This window comes from Myzus persicae, unplaced genomic scaffold (genome assembly GCF_001856785.1).
Source record: "Myzus persicae strain clone G006 unplaced genomic scaffold, MPER_G0061.0, whole genome shotgun sequence".
Taxonomy (NCBI): domain Eukaryota; kingdom Metazoa; phylum Arthropoda; class Insecta; order Hemiptera; family Aphididae; genus Myzus; species Myzus persicae.
In genome coordinates, this window is record NW_019100626.1 from 22937 (window position 1) to 48846 (window position 25910).

A 25910-nucleotide genomic window follows, 5' to 3' on the forward strand; every position below is an offset into this window, starting at 1 on the left:
TATAGATCGATATGACCTATATGTAGATGATTATGAGAGTATATTTATTATATACCTTTTTGAATTGACATAATTTGATATAATTGCTAGTTAATAACTGCCATTTACTGTTTACATAATATCTTGCCATAAATATGAAACATGATTGATTTTATTGATACTGTGGTATTATATTGAAATTCAAACATATTTAAAGTTATTAGTCATAAAAAACAAATTATCATTTGATTTTACCGAGATTATACATATGTTCTATTCTTGTTGTTTACAAATTAAATTGTATTAAGAATAAGAAATACAAATCTACGTCATTCCCTCCAAACATCCACTTAGAAATTCGTCTGATATTATTGTCGTTAAGTTTACGGAATTGTTAAGCCCACTTTCAAACGTATGTTTTTTTATTAAATTATGTTATACCGTACGTTTTCTGTCTAATATTGTTATTTGTTATTGTGTAAATCAAATTCCTGGAACAAATTTTGCTGTAGACTCGATATCACAAAGTCTGCGAGTGAAACAGAAAAAAGTTGAATAATATAAGATACTGAAATCATTCTCTGACTTTAAAATAAATATTTTGAAAGACAACAAATGTAATACAGTACAATATTATTGACCATTTTTTTATACATAATATTCTATAATAGGTATAAGAATATGATTATACTTGGCATATTATTTAAATTCAAGAAAAATATCAAAATACCATAAAATGTGTACCTAATAAGTAATTGAAAAATAAAATATTTACTTTGAATTGTTATTATGTTATTTGAATTCAGTATAAAATATTTTAGAAATTACCTATACAATTAAAATCATCTAGATAATATATAGGCCATAAATTATTACAATGGTACCTGTATCAAATGTATAAACTTATTAATTTAATGCGTATACAGTTATAACTTTATAAATTTAGGAACATTTTAATTTACCGTTCATTCTACAACTAAATATTATTATTTTAATTATTTAATTTTGTTCAATATTGTTATGACGTAATTGAAAAGTTCCACATAAGAAAATGATCAAACATTAAATGTATTTAGAACGAACAATGGTTGATTTTTTATGTTCTATCGACAGTCTAAACATTTATAATTTATAATGACCTATGCTCGTAATTCATGATTAAATTATATAACTTTACAAGCCTTAATTTATATAGATAATTAAATGTAGATAAAACTATTTTTTTTTTTAAACACTAGTAATATTTAATAACTAGAGTTAAATAAACATCTGTTACAAAAACTTTATCTTTGATTCAATCTACTATTATTTTTATTAATCTTTTATCTTTATTATTTGACTCTTATCAGTCATTTGATAATTATCAAATAATAAATGATTGATTTATTGTATGAAAAAATAATTGGGTATTATATCTTTAATTTGTATTTTGGATACACCTAGGTCGATTGACCTACTTTATGACGTATAACTTTATAATATAACTAAATTAAAAAAATTCTGTTTTATTAATTATATTTATTTGTATTTATCTAGAGCACGATAAAGTAAATATTAGACATAACATAATGTTGTATAGAAAGAAAAAATTAAAAATAACTCCAAATAGAGTATTTTTCAGAGTGCAATAATTGTACCGCATTTGAAATTGATACGAACCAATTATACATTAAAGTATTTAGAAATTACCTATGTCTGATTACGTTACAAGAAAAACAATAATACTGCGTGTATTAATTTTATTGATTTCGTTTTACTTACTTGAAATACATTATTTGTCTTAAGATAAATATTCGTACCTATTTGTAACCATATTATGAACAATAATATTATAATATTTGTTAATTAATCCTCATTTAAACTGATGACACTGCTCTTATTCATTTATAGCTTACATTTGTCAATAAAATATAATAGGTAGATGACGGATGTAGTCGATCGGACTAGTAAAATATAGGGAACAACCGAGTTACACCCAGTCCAAATAATTGAGTATGAATTGAGTTTTTGTTTGTTCAACTAAAATAATGAAAGTACTTCGTTTAGCTTACCTACCACCAAACAAAGGCTTAAGTACAGTACCTACCTACCTACATTGTGTGCTATTAATTTGCGATAGTATATTTTGTTTAGTGGAATGGCGAACACATACTCAATCGTTTGAGAGTTTGAAACATGTCAATTATTTAACAAAAGGTTTAAATAACATAATAATATAAACTGCATATTCGTAAATATTTAGTTAAAATTATATTTTAATGTAAGAGTTTTTCTGATGGTTTTTAAATGTTTGTTTTTTTAGATCCCAAGTAAAGTGAAGAATGTATTAGATTTTCAATGTTTTTTTTTCCTATCAGTACTTTTTTAGGTAATAAAATAACTCCAAAAGTTGTATACATGCATAAGGATCTTTATGGACCGGAAATCTTAGATAGTGCATGTGAGTGATTGTTTTTCGATTTTCTCTGTTTAGTCCCCATAAATGAAAGCGAAAACTACTGGCAACAAGCGAAAATATTGAAGAGATCTTAGAAAATGTGATTTGAACCGAGTTCTGTTTTATTATTAGGTATATAATAAAACTATTGATTACCAAGTAGTGTATTGGAGAAGTAATATTTGGTGGACTTAGGGTCCTTATTAACCAAACATTACCTACGCTTATGGTAAATTTTTCAAGTAGATTTCTTACTCAACCATAATATTAATTCCTATGCAGAAACATTTAAATTATTGTCAACATATAATATATGTTATTGATTAACACTCTGTATTGAATGATACTCAAAAATGTGAAATACTATATAATTTGATAGTCATGATATTTTGTTATTTTATAATTTTACACTTGGGTACCTATAACAATTTGAATTATTCATAATTTTTAACATTTAATGTCACAGTATAAAAATTATAATGGAAATAGAAATCATCAGTTGTAAATTAAATTGTGTGCTTTTTTATGCATATTATGACATTTTATGCACTTATATTATATTTAATGTTATTTATTGGTTGAAAATTTGAAATGTTTATTCTGCCTATTTGTCAATGATACCATTATGTTTTTTGTATTTCTTAAAAATAAACATTGAAGATAATAAAAATTTGTCAGTTGAACAAATACGAGTAGGTTTATATAATATATAGGTAACATAGATTAAATAAAAACATTTTACCGAGACGTGAGATTTGACGATATTTGATGAAATGACGTGTACAGATTGACAATGTCTGAGACCTAAAACGATTACGAATTCAGCCCAGGTATAATATTCCAAAGAATGAATCTGTGATGTATATAGAAAAATTTCTTTTTTTTAACACTTTTTTATGTAAATTCCCTAAGAGCGCTAAGAGTCGACCATCTATTTTACGTAGACACGTATAACTATCGTTAATTTAGAACGAATTTTTATACTATTGACACAGATCGATTTTAAATTACAAAACGTTGAAGTATTTTATGGTTAATAGTGAAGTTTTTACAAGAAACACTTGAATGTGAGAAAATGTATAATCAAACGTATAAAAAAAAAAAATAAAGTATAGATTTAAAAAATAAGCCCCATTTAATTAATTATTAGGCATATTATGTCTTTTAATTTGAATAATTTTGTCAAAAAGTTATAAATACAATTTTACGTTTTGCTTTTAGATAAAATAAAATATTCTATATTATTTCATTACAATTATAAATTATTCATTAATATAACTAGCTGTAATAATAAATATATACAATCCTCAGTGAATAATAATTTATTATGTCAAGAGAAATGCAAATAGTTATTATATATTGAATAATTATTAATACCGTAATACATTGTTTTGCTGATAAGTGTGGTTGGTTCAGTCTTCTTTTGTAAAACAATATGAATTACTATTCATAAGATTAAACATAATATAATGTATGCATCAAAAGTACTAATACACTTCAAATAGATACAAAGCCAGTAAACATAATATTCTCACAATGCGTTACGTATACCTTCTACTAATAATAATAATTTTTAGTCAACCATTGATAGGTACATTTACCAAAAGGAAAAAAATTCAATGGACTTGTATAGTTGTATGGTTATAATCAAAAATGTTTAAAATAAACCACTAATTAAAACAAGGTTATTAGGGGGAGGGTCTGTTGCGGCTCGGTGGTTGGCCACAGTCACTAATATGTATTGCGGTCAGGTATCGTTCGGCGTCACTAGCTCCCGGATGGGTTTTAATGACGAATCCTAGCCCCACGTATACGTGTTCCTCAACCAACTGTGATACCCCTACAAAATGCAAATGGTCAAAAGTAATTGTCGGAAAAAACTATAGCGATACAAATTGCATACTGGTAATTGATAGTATATTATTATTATTATTATTTTTAATTCATTAGAATATATACAATCTGTAATGGTATTTACGACAAGCATATGTGCGTAATGTGTACAATGATCAGAATACATGAAGGGAGAAATCATCCAGCAATAACACTCAGAGATAATATATTATAATAATAGAATATCTATAAAATATTTAAATATTTATGATGGTAAATTATATAAATCTAACATTTCCAATACTCATACAGCAAATCCGTCAAATGTACATTTTTACGTACTCAACGCAATAATTTATTTGTGTATATTTAAATTTATAGCTTACATTTAAAAACGATCTAAATAACTCAATAGCCAAATCCAATAATAATGCTTAGATAAGATTTTAAGAATTGTAACATATTTTATACAATAAAATTGGCTTATGGATAATTCAATATCACATATCAATTATGTGTTAGAATTCCATTCGAACAAAAATATGATTTACATTTTAACCCTTTTTTAATCAGTTCTTAAAATTTGAAAGATTAGCAATTTATCTGAAGAAATCAAAACCATCATGTGCTATATACTTTTTTTTAAACATTTTATGGAAGCAAAACGATAATATTATATAATATAAATTTTAAAGTGAATAAGTTGCAGCTGTACTGTCCTAGAAAATATTACTCTAAATGGCTATACTTTATTTTCTGCTATTTGGTTATGTCATACTATATATTATATTAGGCTATTCAAATAATTTATTAAATAATATAGCAGCCAATTTAAATTTTAGTATATAAGCATATCTTAGAGAGAACGACGATAGTAAGCTGAGTATTATATGTATATTTTTTTTTATGAACTTCTATTATTCTAGCCTGAAATATGCTATTGTATAACTATCGACCATTAGTTTTTGTATTACAATTAAGAGTAGCAAAAGTGGTTGGTCGGAGAGATGGTCTTCAAAGTTTCAAAGACTGCTGTGATTTTCGTCAATTTTTCTAATTTACTTGTAAATTATAATTTATAATAGGTACTTTGAATTTAACTTTTTCCGAGGAAGTAGCAACGTGTGTGTGTGTGTGTGTGTGTGTGTGTGTATGCAAAGAAGAAAGTAGCGTATACGAAAGTTATTATAGGTAAAGTTATTCCTTCATATATGATTTGCACATTGATTTATATTCGAATTGGAAATATATAAGACAGATATACGAGTGGTATGAAAATGGCTATAAGTAATAACACATGTCACAGTTAAATTGGGTCCTTAAAATAATGCATATTTTGCACATTTACTGGACTGACACGTTTCGGTTGTATCCTGAGCGTATACTGAAAACATCTAAGACCGGAATAAAGTACCTGTATATATGTACAAGATATGTTGACGTTCAGAAGGATGGGTATATTTTCAGTGAGATAGGTTATGTAGAATATCAAAAACAAAAAAGATCTTTCTGCTTAATAACATTTTTGGTTTGTAATACTACAATAATTATAATGTATCACTTTTTTTTACCCCTAATATCATACGTAATATTTTTAAAAATAAAATTATATTAGTAATGTATTTAAAAATTCACATCATATTTGGATCCCTTCATTCGCCTATATGCTTAATTTGTTTAAAATACAATATAGTTAGATAGTGACAGTAATTTATAAATTGGATTTTTTCAAACATGTATGACATTTTTTATACAATGTAAAAATGATTGAGATTTTATAATGCTGTTTCTTGAAATACCTAGGTTTGATGAAGTTTAATCAACCGGAAGATTAAAGTTTTGTTTCAACAAAATACCAAATTTAGTTCCACGTGGAGAGTTATGATACTAATATGAAAAGCTATCAAGCGATAGTCGGCCCGAAGTAATGCATATTAAATGAGAAATAAAATGTTTGAAGAAATATCTTTGTTTATAGAAAAAGATTCTATGTGTTTTATAAAAATAAACACTGCAATTTAAGTACCTAATGAAGTTATTCAGAAACTCAGTTCTGGATTATCACAACCTAATAACTAATAAGTAGTTCTTTTATCAAGTCTATTATACAAGTAAATGTATTGATAAAATATACTAACTATTTGTATAGGTAAAATATCTTATGATTTAAAAAATATAATCAATAATTTAGATCCTTCAATGGAGTTAAATAAAATAAATATAAGTTAAAAAATCTTGTTTGTAATGGAGCAAATTTTTGTATTACTTTTGTGTCTGTCACCGCCATTTGAAGCAGTGAAAAGGGTTTCAAAAAATGTTAACTGTTGAAGTTATTTATTCGTAATTCGTACGATATAATTTTTAGAGACTTGAAACCATCACTGCCTAATTATATAATTACATAGTGTGCAGAGTGATCCAACAAGTATGCTCACCCCCCTTTTTTCTTTAATAATGAAGTTTTTTAAAATCTGATCTTTGGAATCTTAAAATATACTCAAAGACCATATTTTCATATTCTTGAGATTTTTTGTACCACTTAAAATCCCCCCAAAAACTAGGGTTCTCATTTGAAAAACAAAAGGTTGTATCGCTACACGACACTCCTTAAGTGGTACAAGAAATCTCAAGAATGTGGAAATATGGTATTTAAGTATATTTAAAGATTCCAAAGATCAGATTTTGAAAAACTTCATTATTAAAGAAAAAAGGGGTTGAGCATACTTGTTGGATCACTCTGTATATACATACTATACTTGCATAATTATATTTTCATGTATCTTTCATTTTTAAAATATTAATTATAATATTTTAAGCAATTTAGATATTTATACAACAAAAATTACATTATCCACCAAGATTTGATGATGACCTCCGTCCAGAACGAGATTACTAAGTTTGCTCACAAACAAAAAATAAAGTTGGATCAACACACCAATCCAACTACTCGATAACTCTCAAACATAGAAGACCATATGGCTTAGTATATAATATTGGACTGAAACCGGGGTCTCTCCACTAGAAGTGATAAGGATAACCCAATTATATATATATGTATTTAATATTTATGTACACCTTTGTAATCTAATGTCAAAGATTATCGATTGTTAAAATAAAAAAGCCTTCTAGTGGTTTGAAAAAAAAAATAGGTAATCGCCTTAACTATTTACACTTTTCTAAGGTATTGACTTTTAATTAAATAATGAAATAAATGATTTGTTTTTGTCAAAAATTAGTTCAAACCTACCTCGCGATCATTACTAATAGAAAAATAAAAGACTTACAGGAATATAAAATATTTACTTACAATAAAATATTCTTAGAAGTATTGCCAACTGCCTGTTTTTGCTTGGAATAGCTTTTTTATTTCATATTTGAAAACTAAATATAAAAATATGTTTATAGTATATAAAAACAATTGTAATTGTTAAAAAATGTTATTTGCAATACTATATAAATATAATATGGTACTAAAATTGCATATGTTTCATTGTTATTGACGAAATGTCATAATAATATAATATACTATAATATGAATGAAGTGGGAGTTGTAGTATATTCGTTTACAATTTAAACGAAGGAAATACCAATACATTTGTAAACAAGTAATATATTTCACTCATTTTTTTTATTTTTAAATCGGTCAGGAAGTACAGCATAAAATAAAACAAATATTTGAAACTGAGATAACGGAACAAACCTAAACTTAAAATAACGATTTATTATATATTCAAAATATACGTTTTGTTACTATTTTTATCCAGAATTGGTTCATGTATTTTAAAACGTTTATAGAACATAGATTTTACTATATAAAATAAATAGCTCAGGATAAAAACGAAATAAATGCTATAATGAAATTGATCTAACTTTAAATAAATTATATAAGAAACAACATTTAATTATATACTTTCTTATTAAAGATATAAACTTTAATATACTCATTAAATTTAAATTTGATAAAATATAAGAATAAAAATTATAATAGTAAAATACTATAAAATTATTCCAGATTGTATTAACATTGGATACTTTTACAATATATTTATTTCAAGGAGTATAAATCTCAATATAAAATGACGCAATAAAAAAGATACTATGCACAGTTGAATGGAAAATAGTTTGAATATACATACATTCATATTGAATGTATCAGAAATATGTCTATTTTTAGTTCGATTTAAAGATGAGTGATATCCAATAAGATTTCAAATATATATTTAGGAAGTAATAATGGAAAATATAACACAATTGTCAATTTCTAGTAAACTATCAATAACAAAAACCCGAACTATCGTACTGTTTGTGTGAAAAGTTTACACAAATATTCAGTATCTACAAATGTTTTGTGTAGACCAATCGGCAATCATCAAAGGATAATATTGTGCTGTCATTTTAAATTTGAAAACGATGTATCATTGCCATCGGAAAAGGATTCTGAATGAATGGCATCCAAATTTACTGATAAATAAAATACATCATTTTTTATACGTGCATAATACATCTAAAAATAAATAAAAAAAGTAAAAATTGTCAAAGCTTTTATAAAATAAATTAAATATTAAATTAAACTCTAATTTATCAAAAATCAAGTTATCAAAACCATTGTACATAAATATGTATATTAATTAAACATACAACAGTTTGAGAAATTTTAAAACAAAATATTTTCAAAAAATTGTTTTGTATACGACATTTTTAGGAAGCCTTAATTACTAATTTTCTCATGCTAGTTAGTTTTTAAAACAGTTAAATAGTTTATTAACAAACTTTTTACCTAAATAAGTAAGAGTACCTAGTGCATATAAATATAGTGAATAATATATACATTTAATTTGTCTTTGCAGATTGCAATTATTAGCATAGAATATATTTAAAAGTATTATAGTCTGTAATATAATTTTGTTCTCTTCTCCATTCGACAAATATAAATGAAACCACGTACCTGTTTATACTATCAACATGTATAATGTTTTCTAAAAAAGGAAAACTACGATTTAAAACAATTATTCCACTTCATTTCTTTGATTTAAGATTAACGATTTGTTTGTTTTTGTTCTGTTCCTCCTCAATTTCGAACAGTTAAAACTTCAAGCTTTACTTTAAAAACGAACATTTAAAGGATTTTTCATGTTTTGATTCTTTTTAATTGAAAACTAAGGTAAAATTACTTCCATCAATAAGTCTCGAAAATCGAACAGATTAATACACACACAAGCAGTAATAAACGTTTACATTCTTTTAGTTTTACCTTTGTGCACATAATTCGTTTGTAATAATATTAACAAAATGTTTTTATAAATATAAATTGGCTACTAAATGTACATAATATCACGACAAGACAACCCACGATAAAAATTCTATATAATCTCTTTAACGAACTAAGCTTACTAGCTGTAATATATGATCTGACTTATATATTTTTTTAAATTACTTATTTATTGATTTTAAAACATATAAATTTAACAATATGTTGGAATGTATAATATTATACATTTAAATGTTATATTCAATATATTTGTATGTTTCAATTATGAGTTGATGTATTTAAGTGCACATTCCTAAAAATATATGTAATTTAATATATTATTATTCACAGTAAAATAAAACATTAGAATAATATTAATAAATTAACGAATTAGCGAATTATATCTTAGGCCATTCATAAATTGTATTAATAAATAATAAATTAACTATTGAATACCGGGGAACCAATTGAGAAGTTTCGGAACAAAATTGAATATTTCGGAATAAAATATAAATCATTTGTAATTAATTAATTCCATGTACAAGCTATTTAAGAGTTTAAGACATTTACTATGCTGACTGAAGAAGGTACTCTTGAAATATTTTCAGAGGAAGTGTTCTAAAGACTTAATTTAAAAGGTTACGACTATATACTGTTTCAGAATTCAAACAAAGATACTATTCTACTTGACATTGGATTTTTAGTAACAATAATGAGTTAAGAATTTGCATATACATATAGATTATAATAGGCATGTATATAGTTAGTAGGATAGGGCGTGTATGTGTATATTACGCACACGCCAACTTCTTGAATTATACACCTGTCCGGAAATAATTTATAACTCAGACAGTCAGACGGGACACCAAACATATGTACAACTATATTATAGAATGTAATAAGGTAGGTACATCATTCCAGTACCTATGTACAAAACACAAATATATCCAGTAAATAATAATTATACAGTAAAATCCTACCTATTTTTAAAATACGCTGTACACTGTATAGTCGTTTAGATTATAGAAAGCGTGTTTAATCTTTTTATATTTTAATATTGCACGCAATGCCCAATTATCATACATTGTATAAAAACGCAATACAAGGTCCAGCTAAATAATTTTTTTTTTTATTTTAGCAATGGTCAAGTTTGAACGGGAACACGATTTCTCAAACTGAAGTCCAAGGTGGTCTTAGGATAGATTAGAAATAGGATATTATATTATACATTGGTAATATTTCAGTAGTTTGCGAGAAAAAAAGAAAGAATATAAAATATTATTGAAATTTATTTCAAATCCATTTAGAGAAACATGTAGCTCGGCACCTAATAAATTAGAGAAATAATAATTCAGTTGGGCATCAGATATACGTTAAAATTACAGGATGTCGTTACTGTCATTCATAAATAATGCGGTTTTTAATCGCATATATAATAGGTACCTAATGAACACATACAAAATGAATAAATCAAGTAAATTAATTAAATACATGATTGTTATGATGTGTAATGATTTTGTGAACTATTATATTTAAATATGAGAGACAAGAATGTTATTATAATTATGTTATAATAGATAATAATAAATATAACTGATACGTACACATAACTCATGCGTTTGTAATTATTTTGGTAAACGATAATTATTGAAATTTCAATATTATTTGTTTTGCTTTTTACATATTCGTTTTGGTGATAACTAAATTCCCAAGTGTTTAAATACGATTGATTGATTGCATAATATGAGTACTAAAATCGAAATTGGAAATTATAGAAGTGATCAGCTGTTGTACTATCATGTAGCCCCGGTATTTTGTCAATAATTGAAAATTAAGATTAATGACAAAAGACACCATTTCGCCCGTTGTTCAAAAACAATTAGAAGAATTTAAATGAATAATTTAATATTATGTTCGATCACCTTGATCATAACACATCTAACTTAAATGATTAACCTTTTTTTAAGTTTTTCAATAATAGAACTAACTATCAAACAGTTTATGATATGCTAAAATAGTGAAATGTATATAATATTATGTATGAATTTCCGATTTTTTTAAAAACCAAGTTAAATTAGGATATAAATTATTTCAAGAGACTCTCTTCAATTTATAAAGAAAATCCCCATTGTAACATAAATTCAATATGAATAAGAAAAAATAAAAACGTCTTTATCGACTCCAATAGATAAAATATTCTGAATAGGCTATAAAACAATATTTTACCGCTGCTGGTAGCAGGTCACCTTTTTTTCACAATACAATACGTTTATATTATTATGGTTTCAAAAGAATCATTTATAAATATTTCTCAATTTATATTACTTTTTTATAAAATATTCAATACTTCATCTATGAGGTTGGTCGAGGCGTTCTGCAAACGTTTTATGTAGGAACATCTTAAAAAGTTATAACGTATATATTACGGTTCTAATATCTGGAGACAAATACAATAATTATTTTATGTAATCTATTATTACCTACGTATATTTATTGATTATATGAACCAATATTTAGCATATTTTAATGTTTTCGGGACCAAATAATTTTATAGGACTTGTGAAGTGTTAAATTTCAAAGCAATATATTATAAGCCACGGACGCAGTCATAAAAATTATTTAAATTAATGAAAAATAAATAGCATTTGAGTTAAATATTATTCGTTAGACAAACAAAATTCAACACAAAAAAAGTTTTCTTCTGAAATGTTCAGATTAATTATACAATTCCTCGGCATTAAAAGTAGCACATTTTCAATAAGCACTTTTCTAAGATTGTTCACCAAAAATTACATAAATTATAAGTTTATACTACTGCAGTACTGCACAAATAAATTATAATAGGTATAAGTTTTTAGTATTTAGAGTATAAATTCTAATTAAATAATCAATAAAATGTACACACTGACACGCATTTAGAATATTAATTCACACGTATTACAGTAATATGTTAAGTATTTAGACATAATATGGGAGCTATAGGATTAAAATAAATTATCATATATTTGATTTGTTCGTTTTATTCGTTTTATGACTAGTCGCAATCAATAACTCACGTGAAGATAAAATAATTATCACGTGTCCCTGTCAACGTTTCGAAGGTAAAATGTACACACAATCACTGGTGGTTCGAACTATATTCTGTTATAATAACTGGTAGGTATATTATAGTTAATATATTTACACACATCTCTAAAATAATGAATAACTACATTTACATACTATACGCACACTATCAATAATAATATCAAACAACAGATCTGTGGAATGCAGATGCCAGCATAACTGTGTACAGATTACGTGTGGGTATGGATTTTGAGTGTGTTTAAGAATTATAAAGAGACATAAACGTAGGTATATTTTGATATATTTTAGTCTTAATAAAAAAAATCACACAGAAAAATAAAATTGTTCATAAATATTTAAGCAAGACGTATAAAACTAAATTCTTCTCGTAGTGTAGTCGAATAATACACATAATATAATGTGTGGGTGCGTGGCAACTGGAGAAGAAATGAGAGAATGCTATTTGTGAACCACACGTAAGTTAAAGATTTTACGCAACAGAGAAACGCCGGTTAATAAAGTTGTCGACGAAAGGGCGGATAAAGGGTTTTAACTGAACGAGCTAATCCTTCAGATCAGTCTCCCTTCATTCCCTTATTACATCGCTAAAAACTCAAATAGAGATTTATTTAATTTCATTCAATATTAGTAGTAGATTAACATAATAGAGCACACGTAATATGTATGCCTACTGATATTTTGTAAATCATAGAATATTAATTTTAGTTTTGTAAACAATAATTATATAATTATTGCAACATACTGATTTTGTACAATATTTTCATAAATTTAAATGTTTTTCACTAGTGGCAAGAATTTGAACCTAGAAGTAAAATTTTAAATTTGTTAAACCTTTTTATAATTACAAATACAACAAAACATTTCACTATGCTAAAAGTAATGACAAAAGCTTTGTTATAAAGCTCATACCATAATATTATATTCGACTGGTCTAAGAAAAAAAATTATCATTATAATAGGTAAATGCTCAGAAATTGTTATTTTTAACACACTCATTAGTAATAATAACTTATTTTCAGTTCGAATTATATTCGTTTTTTATTTATTATAATGTAATAATATATTGTTTTATTTAAAAAATATAAAAACTTAATAAATATGTTATTATAAGATGCTTATAGAAAATAATATTAAGTTCAATATTTATAACTAAAACATTATTAAAAATACTTTTCTGTTAAATTGTAATATTCTAAAAATTTAAATCAACTATAAATATAGATATTATTTCAATGTATTTCTAAATTTCTTATCAGAATTCCAATTCTTATTGAAAATAAGACAAATAAATTACAAAAATAACAATTTTTGAGTAAATATAATTTTCCAATTATGATTAAATTTCTTTTTTAAATGAATTTCTAAAATTTAATAATATGAAAATGTAATCTATTCAGTACCTATAAGGTTATATGTATAATTATTAACTTATGTTTTCAACAACTAAAACATTAATATTTGTATTGTGTAGTTACTAAATGAAGAATGATAACTAAAGGTTTTTTAACTTCAATACATACTTATAAAAAATAATTACTTTTATTTTAAGTACTTGATAACTTATTATTTTCTCATTCCTTCCACTGTATGTATTTTATACAATCACGAGGGAGCTAAAACTTAAAATCCACTTCAATGACTTCATGTAACAATTATTTTTATTGAAATAAAAAAAAAAAACTTCTAAAAATTAACTTCATACAGATTTATATTAAAGTTCATTTAAGTTACATATTCTGGCCGTGAACATAGTTCAAAAAATTAACTAAAGGCTCGTGAATACACGATTTTATCATCTTATAGTTCTTACATACTCCCTTAAAAAATAAAATATCAATAAACGCTTTAGAGGTGCCTTAGATAAAATTATTATGATTATGTTTGGTTATAGATAAATTCACTTATGAAGTAAGCACACATAATAACTAAATCTGCTGAACCCAATTTTGCTAAGTTTGTTGTATGTTTATACTACGAAGATAACACATGTCGGTTCAGCGACCTCTCAACACTGACATTTGGAGAATCAATTTAGATTTTAAAAATAAAACAAAACTGAAGACAAATCTCAAATTTTAGTAAAAATAAAAATAAAGACAAATCTTACAAATAGAAAAAAGTAAAAACTAATTATAAATCATTATAATTAGTAACACACGTGTTATTTTAGGTGCTTATTGTAAAAACAATAATAATTTAGAATTATTATACAGAGGCATGACGCATTTTGTAGTCGTGTATTAAAATCCATAAACATTATATAATCACCGATCACAATAAATTCACAAGTTATAATTAAAATTTAATTAAACATATTATTATAAAACAAAACCAAGAACTAATTTGAATAACGCGAGCACCTATTATACAGTGAGCCCTTTGAAACGTTTAAATCGATTTGTTATTTTTTTTTTGTAACATTCTATACGGATGTTTTTTTTAATGACAAAATTCACAACTTCCTTAATACCGGCATTCGCTTGCGACTCTCACCGCTATATATTTTGTCGATTCCGGAGGTATTCGCACGTGTCCAATTGAAGTTTGATTTTTAGTCTCACCGTTCAAAAACACACTGAAATCCATACATATTTTAAGTTGCTTTTCAGTTTTTACTATGTTTACATAGTATTTATTGTGATTTTCCATGAAATCGGAAGCCACGATTATCCGAATATTATAAATTCACGTAAACACAACTCTTATAATACCTTGACATATTGTTATATAATATATAGGTACTAAAAAAAGAATAATAGTATAAATTGAGATTAAAATGATTAAACATCTGGTGTCAATGGCCACGAAACTATTGTGCTTATGGGAGAAATTTATTTGTATTACTTCATTATTCTGAAACACGCAAAAACTAGTAATAATAATGACTAAATAATTGTATATTATAGGCAATAGGCATAACATTATCTATGTACGTTACCACTTATATGGGTAAATAATATCGTGATCAAAATATTATACAAGGGAAATTATACGAAAACGAATGTATAAATAATGTTTGAAATAATATTCAGAATTAAAATAAGTACTCTATAAATTACCACAAATTTCCATAAACAATTTTAAAATTTTAAAATCTAGAACCGTTAACTTTATAGTAAGTGCGTAGGTGTAATAGTTAATAATTTTATATTAATCACTGTAATTTACATATAATTTATAATCCTTTAATTATCATAGGTTATTATTTGTAGGAAGTACAAGTACTTAAAGCTTAATAGCTTAGAAATTGTCAAACAAATTATGTTCTTATAAGTACAATAAAAAAATCAGGGTCTTCATTTATATTACTAAACAAAATTGTATTACTACAAGAAACTCTTCAAGTTACACAATGAGTATTAAAGTATAGGTACTTAAAAATTTCAAAATGTATAAATTGTGTAAATTCATTATTATAGGAAAACATGAGGATATGCACGCTTGATATAATAGGCCTGCACATTACTTGGTTTATCTGTATAATAATAATAAGGGAAAATAATCGTATACACCTATATTTATAATTTTATCGAATCGAAATGACTATATATTTATATGACAAAGTTACATAAACGTTAATACATTTAAAGTACAATATTATAATATATTGTATTATTAGTTATGATTATGAATAATTTTGAATTATGATTATTATTATTATTATTATAAATGAATTGTATTTTCTAAAGGTAATAATACTTTCGTGGACGACCTACACACATAATATACATATAATTATTTTTGATGTTGATGTTTATTTTCAATTAGTAAATATAATATACTAATGCATAATGTGTAATTTAAATATGTTTTGCTAGACAATGTTATTAATTCGTCTTCATTTAATTGATGACATTTTAAAAAAAGTATAGCAGTATGGATGTAATTTTTACAAGTTCATACTTTTTATAACAATAATAATTTTTCAATATTATTGATAATTTTATTTTACTCAAAGTGAGTACACATAATAATTTAAGAGTATATCATCACACTATTTGTTATCTCTTTAGACTCACAAGCAACATAGCAAAGTTACGTTCAGTAGGACAAATCGTTTGTTAGCATTTTTACTAGAGTGAAGTGAATTTATCTGTTATCAAAATTATTGTAAAGATCTAAGAATATTAACTAAAATGTTTATACGTTGCATTTTTATGATATTTAAATTTGTATGAAAATTATATATAGATACCCGTGCAAAATATTACAATTTAAAAATCCTCATAAATTGCAAGAAAGTTGAAATATTGTAAAAAATCCACTGCACAGACATAGATGAAATCCTAGACATTTAAGTTTGCCAATAAATTGGTCAAATCACTTTAATAATTAAAGTTAACAACACAAGATTGCTTAATCAACTGAACACACATTTTTAATTGCCTGTGACAAAGAAAACAAATAGGTAAATCCAAGTTGATATCTTATTTAGGAATCCTGATAAAATACTAAATAATTTGAGTTCGCAACAAGCATTTTTATAAAAGTTATTCATCCATTTTTTATTAAAAAAAATATTTGGGATATTTGGGTATAAATTGAATTACTCATTAGATATAATTTGAAGCATTGAAATATTCAGTTGACGGTTTCGAGACAAAAAAAATCAATCATTGCGTTTACATAAGAGTGTCATCATATAAAATAATAATAATATCGTAAACTGTTTACAATTACATGAAAAAAAAATTATAATTTGATTAATTCTTATTATTTAAAATGTGCTATGTTCATTAAAATTTATAATATAAGATACAAGAATAAAATATGTAAGTACATATTCCTATTAAATGGTACAAGCGTATGTTTAAGATTAAAAATTTGATTCTGAAAGCCGATTAGTAGGAGATTAGTCAATGTTATACAACTGGAGCTTTTACTTTAATTCGCTGAGTGGATCCTTAATTCTTATACGTTTAAAATTTATTTTATGTCTGTCGATGATTTTAAATTGTTACACTTCCAATGTCAGAAAGGCATTGTATTGGTATTGTCTTGCAGCGGTGCCGCTTTTCACGAGAGAACTTCGGCACTATTATAGGGTATAATAGCGAGAACAATTTATTTTTTACACTCTGTGCTATGAATATTAAACGTAAATCTATCTTTGAAACGGGTGATAATAATTATTCGTAGTTGTTCCAAATACAAAAAAACAAATTATTTTTCGACATTTGTTAAAGATAAGAAATAAAATAATCACCCACATATTACAAGAACATGTTATGCATTTTAATAACTAAAATTACCGAGAGTATTATAATGATGAGATTTAAATATATATTTAGTCCATAATAGTTTGAATACACTCATGTGAGTAGTGCATGCTATACCGTGTCGGTTAATTTTATCCATGACAAGAGACTCTATTGACTTCGCATATTTCATTTCTTCTGTGTCTGAAGTTTTCGATGACCGTTATAATACTATTAAGATGCCATAGAATACAAAAGCAAAACCTGATTTAATTCCAGAAATAATTTCCCATAGTTCTTTGCTCTTATTGTATACGCTAACTCATCCAATTCTGTACTATTTATTAATTGTCTCTTCGAGTTTTTCCCGCCCATTTCAAATACTAGTTTTATATTATTTGCAATACTAAAACTACCCTCTTCTAAATGATTATACAGTTCCATTCAAAAAAAAATCCGATTAAATGACATTATATAAATGGTCAGTTGGTATAATATTATGCAACCAATGACAGCATACTTATTTAAAACTAATAAATAATTTATTTATAGTACACGTATGGAGATTATTTAAATAATTTAAGCCCAGCACATTTTCCTATAAAAGCTATTTGGAAATATTTTTGTCTGTTGCTACAAAATAGTCTATTACACAACTTAAGGGTAATAGATAAAATGAGTTAACAACACTTTATTGAAAAACTAAAACTGACAACCACTTAAATCGTAATATTTCACTTTTAGACATCACATATATGTATATTAGCACAATCAAAAAAAAATTGATTATTAATTTTACTGAAATTTACTTGAAAAAATTAAACATGTTAAGGATATGTTTCTATCTAGTCATTACGGTAAATAAATATATTTCAAATTCCATTAAAAAAAAGCCATAAACCTCATACAATAAATATGATTCGTAGCAATGTTACTTTAGCTAATATGAAAACCTCTATGTTTTAATTAAATTAAATAACAGTTGTATCCTAGTAAAACTTAACATTTCTAAACATACTGCTTTGTGCTGTTATATTCAAAACGACAAACCAAAAGGAAATTAACAAAAAACATAAAAATGTAATAAAAAATTAATCAGATGTACGCTATGAAAATGTATATTTTGTGGGTGACTATTATGTTACATTTTTTATACCTATGGTATATATTTTATTTACCTTTCTTAAGTTGTATTAAGCTGTATACTTAATTTTATTCAAACCAATTTTACCAGAAATCTGTATCCAAGAAAAAAATGTCTTTTATAATGTAATAAAATTGTTTTAAGTATTGGTGTTGCTTATTTAATATGATTAAAATTCGTCATAGCAAAATTATTATGCACATAATAAAATTATAATAATTAAAATGAGAATCAATTTAAGTAAGGAAGAGCTAAACAAAGTGAATAGGTTAATTTGAGTTGTCAAAATATGGTGCGACAATTTTACACAAACAATTATTATTTACATTTTACCTTTTAACTGCTTATCAAAATTACATGCTTTAACCGAGTGAATATAAAATAATAATTTTAAAAAAATTGGGCAATGCGTTATACTGCTTACTATTTTTCAGTGTTTGGTGAAATTAAAACATATTTTAAAGTTTTTCAAGAAACCCTTTTTTATTTTGGAAGGCAACTTTAACAAGTTATATTATTTTTAAATTCGTATTCATACTCTGAGACCTGATTTAGTTAATAACTAAATAGGTAATTAAACTACATTCACAAATGGAAATCATGTTAAAACAACAAAATAAAAACTTTAACTACTAATACCATATTAATTCAAAATACTTCGAAATTTAAATTTATAAGAATAATAAGTATTATTATATAAATGCATCTAAATATATATTGTTATTTGTTGACCAGGACTTGAGCTGATAAGTAACAAAATTAAATTAAAACTTAAACTATTATTTATGAATAATAAAAATAAAATTACATTCATAATACGAATATTATTTTAAAGAAACAAACGGAATAAGAAAAAAAATTTTTTACACTCAGATTTAGATTTTTGTGATATCAAGTCGTGAAACTTATGACTCTTGTCGATTGAAATTTCTTCAAATTATATATACCTATATAATTGTTTTTAATCGTCGTTTCCTATTTTTATTTGTATTGACATTATTTTCTTTGCCCAGATCTCTCCTACACTTATATCAAAAACACAAATAAGTACTTGAAGTGTCGAGTTTAATTTTAAACTCCACTAGATAGCTATGATATAAGTTAAAGTTTTACACTAATTCGTCAGCATCTCAAATAAAATAAAAATGTAATTTTATTATTGCCAAAGTCAATATTAGCAATATAGCGCATATTGGAATTTTTTCATATCAAAGTATAAGTTTATGTTGAAAGGAAGTTTTGTTCTCAAGTATTTTAGCCTCACCAATATTAGAATATTATCACTTTAAGTAGTTCGTGCTTGTTGATGTATTTATAATTAAACAGGTATTATAAAAAGTTTAATAATGCTAATATTATGATGGCATAATGATAAAATATATTTATCATTGTAAATAACAGTTAAAACAACAATTTTTTATTCATTTCAAAAAATGTCCATGTTGATAAAGTAAGTACCTACGCCAAAATAAATTAAGAAAAGTTGAAAACTTAATTGGAATACAAAATGTATTATATATTTACACGAGTAGGCTTTTAAGAATATTCGAATTAGTCCAGAGCCTAAACTCTCTAAGTTCTAGTTGTTTTTTAAAAATGTGTTAATTGATTATGACTTAAATAACTTTCAATGTTTTTCTATACAATATACAATGATACTTAATGTAGATGATCTTAATAGTTTCCCGATCAAGAAATCTAAAAATTCATATTATGCTTAGGTACTTAATAGTATATCATAAAATATATATGAATTAAACACAAGTACACACAGAATATTTCGAACAGCTTACTTAAATCAATATTTATAGGCTTACAATCAAGTGATTACTTAAAATTTAATTTCAGGGAATTATTTGTAGTTATTAGCTGAATTACAGTACTTTAATATTGGTATACCACATACTTTGAATACGAAATTAGTTATAAATGTTAATAATATATTCATATCTTTTGTATGCAAGCCGAAAAAAACCATAGGATTATCTATATAGCCTGTATTTTAGGATATTCTTATTGTGCGTTGAGATGCAATACAACCAAGTTATCTTATAACAAGGAAAAAAAACATATTATTATTGTATCTAATAATGTTCTAGAAACATAATCCCATCGAAAGCCTCGATTTTACATCATTCGCGTATTATTTATTTTTATTTACTATTTTGAATTTCCATACACTTCACTAAATACCTTAAAATAACATACGTCATATTAAATATAAATACATACTCGTTTAATATGTGATATAATACACTCAACTAGGTATTATCTATTGTACATGCCCATTGCACAAATATAATAATTTATCACTTCATTGAAACTAAACACTAAACCATGGGATTATTATATGACTCGTATTATATAAATATAATAATTTCATTACGACAATAACAATTATATATATATGTATATATTTATTTGTACGTTGTACGTGGTAAATACAAAAACTATGAATATGCAACATTCAATCAGTATTTTAATATCAATAAAAATTAAAAACTAATAAATAGAGATTTCTTGAGGTCCAAATGACTTTGCATACAACTTTTACAAAACTCCGATATTAAAGTACCTAATTCGTATTGTGTTAAGTCTCGGTAAAGAAATTCATCAGTCAATAAGGGAAATTTCAATTGATTCTGCCTGCCGTTTAGAACAATTTGAATTTGAGAACAATAAATCAAATTACCATGCTATCTAATTGCTTATATCATGGTCGGTGTTCGCTTGAAACTTTGTAACAATTCAAATCAGAGTGAATAAGACTATAATCGTAAACAAAAGAAAAGGAAATAATGATGATTTAAGAGCATTGGGAACATATTAATAATTACTTACTACTCAATTTAGTATTATTATTTGAATTATTTAACAAGTATTTTCATTAAATACATTCACAACAAAGAATATTTTAGTCGCATGAATCTATAATTTCTATAACATAAATTCCAGTAACCTATAATGAGTCTTTCAATGAACAATGTAACATATAATTCAGTACCTAGAGACTAGAATTTCAATTTCAAAGAGTGCGATATAATTAAACATACAGTTTTAATAATTTTAAATAGTCCAACACACTGGTGCTTAATGTATAATTATAGCTTTAATTTAGTTTTTACTGGGTAATGCAAAACTAATAAGATGTTTTAGTAGCAATAGTTTCTAATAACTCGTATAAAATAATAAGAGACACAATTTTTAAACTTAAATAAATCAGAGCCTGAATTGCAGATTCACCCTTCATGATTGATTTTTACGAAAAACGAATGTGTGTGTAGCAGATAATATAACGAACTGGATCGTCTGGATCATTTTTATGATTGGATTGAGGATAATACACATCCATTGTATAACAACTTGTCACTCGAATATAATTTATTACAAGTATTGTAGTACAGTACCTATTTAAATTGTTTGTATTATGTACCCATACTGTTATTAATATTAGACAATATTTTTATTCAACGGTTACAAACAAATAGAACACAAATCAAATAACGATTTCAGTTTCTCTGTAATATTAAATATATATTTATTTTAGTTTACAAGGTAGCCAAAAATCCACTCAAAATATAAATCAAATATTTAGAATTAATCTTGACAAAGTCTTACAATACTTTTGAAGGGTTTTCTCAGATACATATTATCAAATTATTGTAATTAATCTTGTATTTAAGTGATATTAACTCATAATAGCCACCACAACTAGTAATAATTATTTCATATTATAAAATAATATATAAAAATATATTATGGCCATAAAATTGAAAGTTTGATGGTTAGTTTTTAAGTATTTCAAATTATTAAAAATATCCTTAGTACAAAAATTATGCTTGAAAATTGTTGAGGTATTTTTGGATAGAAACAAAGACACTTTTATTAAAATGTCAAAACTTAAAAGTAAAGACTAACAAATTTTATATAAAGAAATATCGAATAAAAAAACAAAGCAAAACAAATACATTCCTCTCTCTGCTCAAAATTAAAAAATATTTTCTTAACATAATATTATAGGTGCGCTCTATGAAAGTATACATTAACTGTACTCGGTAGTTTAGAAGCTTAAGGAAAAATGATCCTAGACAAATTTTTAATAAGTTTTGCATAAGCTATGAAGAAATATGTGAAATATTGTTTATTATAAGCTTAAAATTTTTAAGTTCGAATTGTATCATATAAAAACTAAAATTAATAAATCTTAGGTATACAATTATCAATAATGGAACTGTCTAGGGTTTTCAAATGAATTAAGATTATAACTATTACTTTTTAATTATTCGATTTCTCGTTCAAAATAAATGAGTTGCAGATTTCAGAGTTTTTTGGAAATTTTTCTTGGTTTAAATCGAGTAAATAAATGTGATATTTCAAATAAAATTGTAAAATTATAATAAACACCGGTTACTATTAAAAATCATGTATCAATTCAAAGTGTTTTAAACTAAAAATTACTATTTTGAATTTAAAAGTTGAACATTTTGATGTCTTGTAATCATAAAATCACTTAATTCTGTTCAATTATGATATTTTTTAATCTATTTAATGGTATAACCTATTATTTCAAAGGCGATTACCTTTATTAATATTATTATTCTTAGTACACAACTATAAATTGTATTTGAGTAAACAAATATCGTGTTTAAATAAAGTTTAAAATGTATAAACAAATATCTAAGCGTAGTTTTTAAGTTCAAATTAGTATAGGTAAATAAACACGCTATAATACTGCATAATATAGTAAGAATACCATTGTTGAAACTAAATAATGTGCAAATATTTATTTGCAAATTATTAGGTAGAATACAGAATGTTAAATTTTGTGTAAACTTAAATATTTATTTGAAATCCTTATGAAAACTTTTAAATATATTAAACATTTTATAAACTTTTGTTGAGTTAAATATATTTTTTTTATATATCAACGCCAATATATAATAATATCATAAACACTGAACTTTTACGATGATTTAAATACACTTATTTTTTAGTCGAAACCCAAATATTAACAAACCGCTTCATGTATATGTTAAAGTAATGATAAAATAAATATAAAAATGCTATACACATTTTGAAGTATCCATATATTACCGTAGTAGCTAGTTTATTGGGTTTAAATCCCATTATTTTGTCAGAATTTCAAAAATCTACAAACTCGTCATAATAATATGATAAAATAAAACGAAACAAAAAAAATTGTCGTCACTCGGCAAAAATTCTAACTGGATGACGGTAATTTTATTCTGTTATAACACATCATCATAATATATTGAGATTTATAAATATAATAAAATGCAACATTATATTTATTATTTATTCACAATATTATTATTATTGATTACTTTAATATTATAATATGAAAATTGCACGGATATTACATTATCATTATATACCACCTACCTATGATAAATTACAAACACGATACAGGAAGAAGACGGCGGCGTGACGGTGTCAACGGAGGTGATGGCGGTGGCGATGACTTGTGCGATCTGAGGACTTGTTGCTGCGCCCCGAAGACGGCGAAGACACGAACTTGTTGCGGCGCAGATAAACACGAATAATAACTCGAAAATAAAATGAAAATGTCTATATATATATATATATATATATAAGTACGCGTCCCCGTCGGAATCAACAGCCCCTACCGTGTGCGCAAGGGTACAAACACGCTCGACGACGACGCCACCGCCGACGACGACTACAACGACGACGACGGCGCACCGGACAACCGCCGTGCCCTCTCGCCGATCGGTTGCACACGAAACACCCCAAAAATAATACTTTATACATAATATACAATATGCAAACGACACATAGGCTCCCAGGTACCCGTCCATCGTCGTCGATTTCGGATTGATTGGTTTTTTTTTCCATTTCGATTTGAAAAATCTCCTCGACGCCACTATGTTATTGCTGTACCCGCCCGGCAGCCGGCCCAACAAAATATTCACAAATCACGATTTATGATATGACTATTTTAATGCGCTGAATCATCTCATGCTGGGTAGTATTAAAAAAATATTATTCAAAATCGCCCAAATGGTAAATAACGATTCTCCATTGCAACCAGTGACAACTGACAATATTATACAAATGAATCGCGATATTTCAAACAAAATCAACCTATAGTTATTTTACAAATACCAATAGAGTACAGATTAATTATTAAATCCTCACAAGACAGTAAAGCATGAGTACCTACCATAATTCGAAATCAATTATATTTGCTACATAGAAATAAAAATTTAAGAACCCCATGCCCAGAGAGAATTAGTGCTATGCCTGGATGTCAAAGTTATGGCTGTACAAAAAATATTTCAACCAATAACCCAAATGTGTTAAATTTGATAACGATAATTTTAGTTAAAACTGCAATTAACCTCTAGAATTCTAGATCAACCACCATGCGCTATGCGCAAGGGAGAGTATACGACTAACTCCAGAAAAGTACCGATACATAAAAAAATTCCAAAAAGTCAAATTCAAAGTTTAACAACACTTCAACATCTCAATTCAATAATATACCAACAACCAATATCACTACCTAGTCAAAGTCTGAAATTCACGTAATAAAATAACCATTCAAATAAATCAAATGCACAAAAAAAATAATAATAAATAATACCCGATACAATACCTAATCCTTTACTAATATCGACAATAATATATCAACAAAAATTAGTTTTCTCCCTATATAAGCTAAAAACTCTTATTAAACCATTAATCTTTCTTCTAACTAAAGTTATCAACAAGTTAATCCTTTATAATTAATGGCATAACAAATCTTTCCCATCCACTTTGCAAACATTTCTGGAATGCAAATGGTATTATACTATTATAAAACATAAAAAATTCCCTAAAAATAACATTACAAACCAAAAATATAGGTATTTCACTCATAACTGAAATATGCTTACCCATCTAATAACAACAATTTAATTATTTTGGTTATAAAACACACGTTTCTAATCTAGTGGCGTC

General features: G+C 25.4%; 1 protein-coding gene across 1 annotated transcript in view; it reads right to left on the reverse strand.

Moving 5' to 3' along the window:
• Nucleotides 1–24595, reverse strand: part of LOC111037723 — a 41125-nt gene extending 16530 nt beyond the window's left edge. The window contains exon 1 of the mRNA XM_022320454.1: nucleotides 24330–24595. The gene's annotated coding sequence lies outside the window, so the exon portion shown is untranslated. The remainder of the gene's footprint in view (nucleotides 1–24329) is intronic.
• Between the last annotated feature and the right edge of the window lie 1315 nt (nucleotides 24596–25910).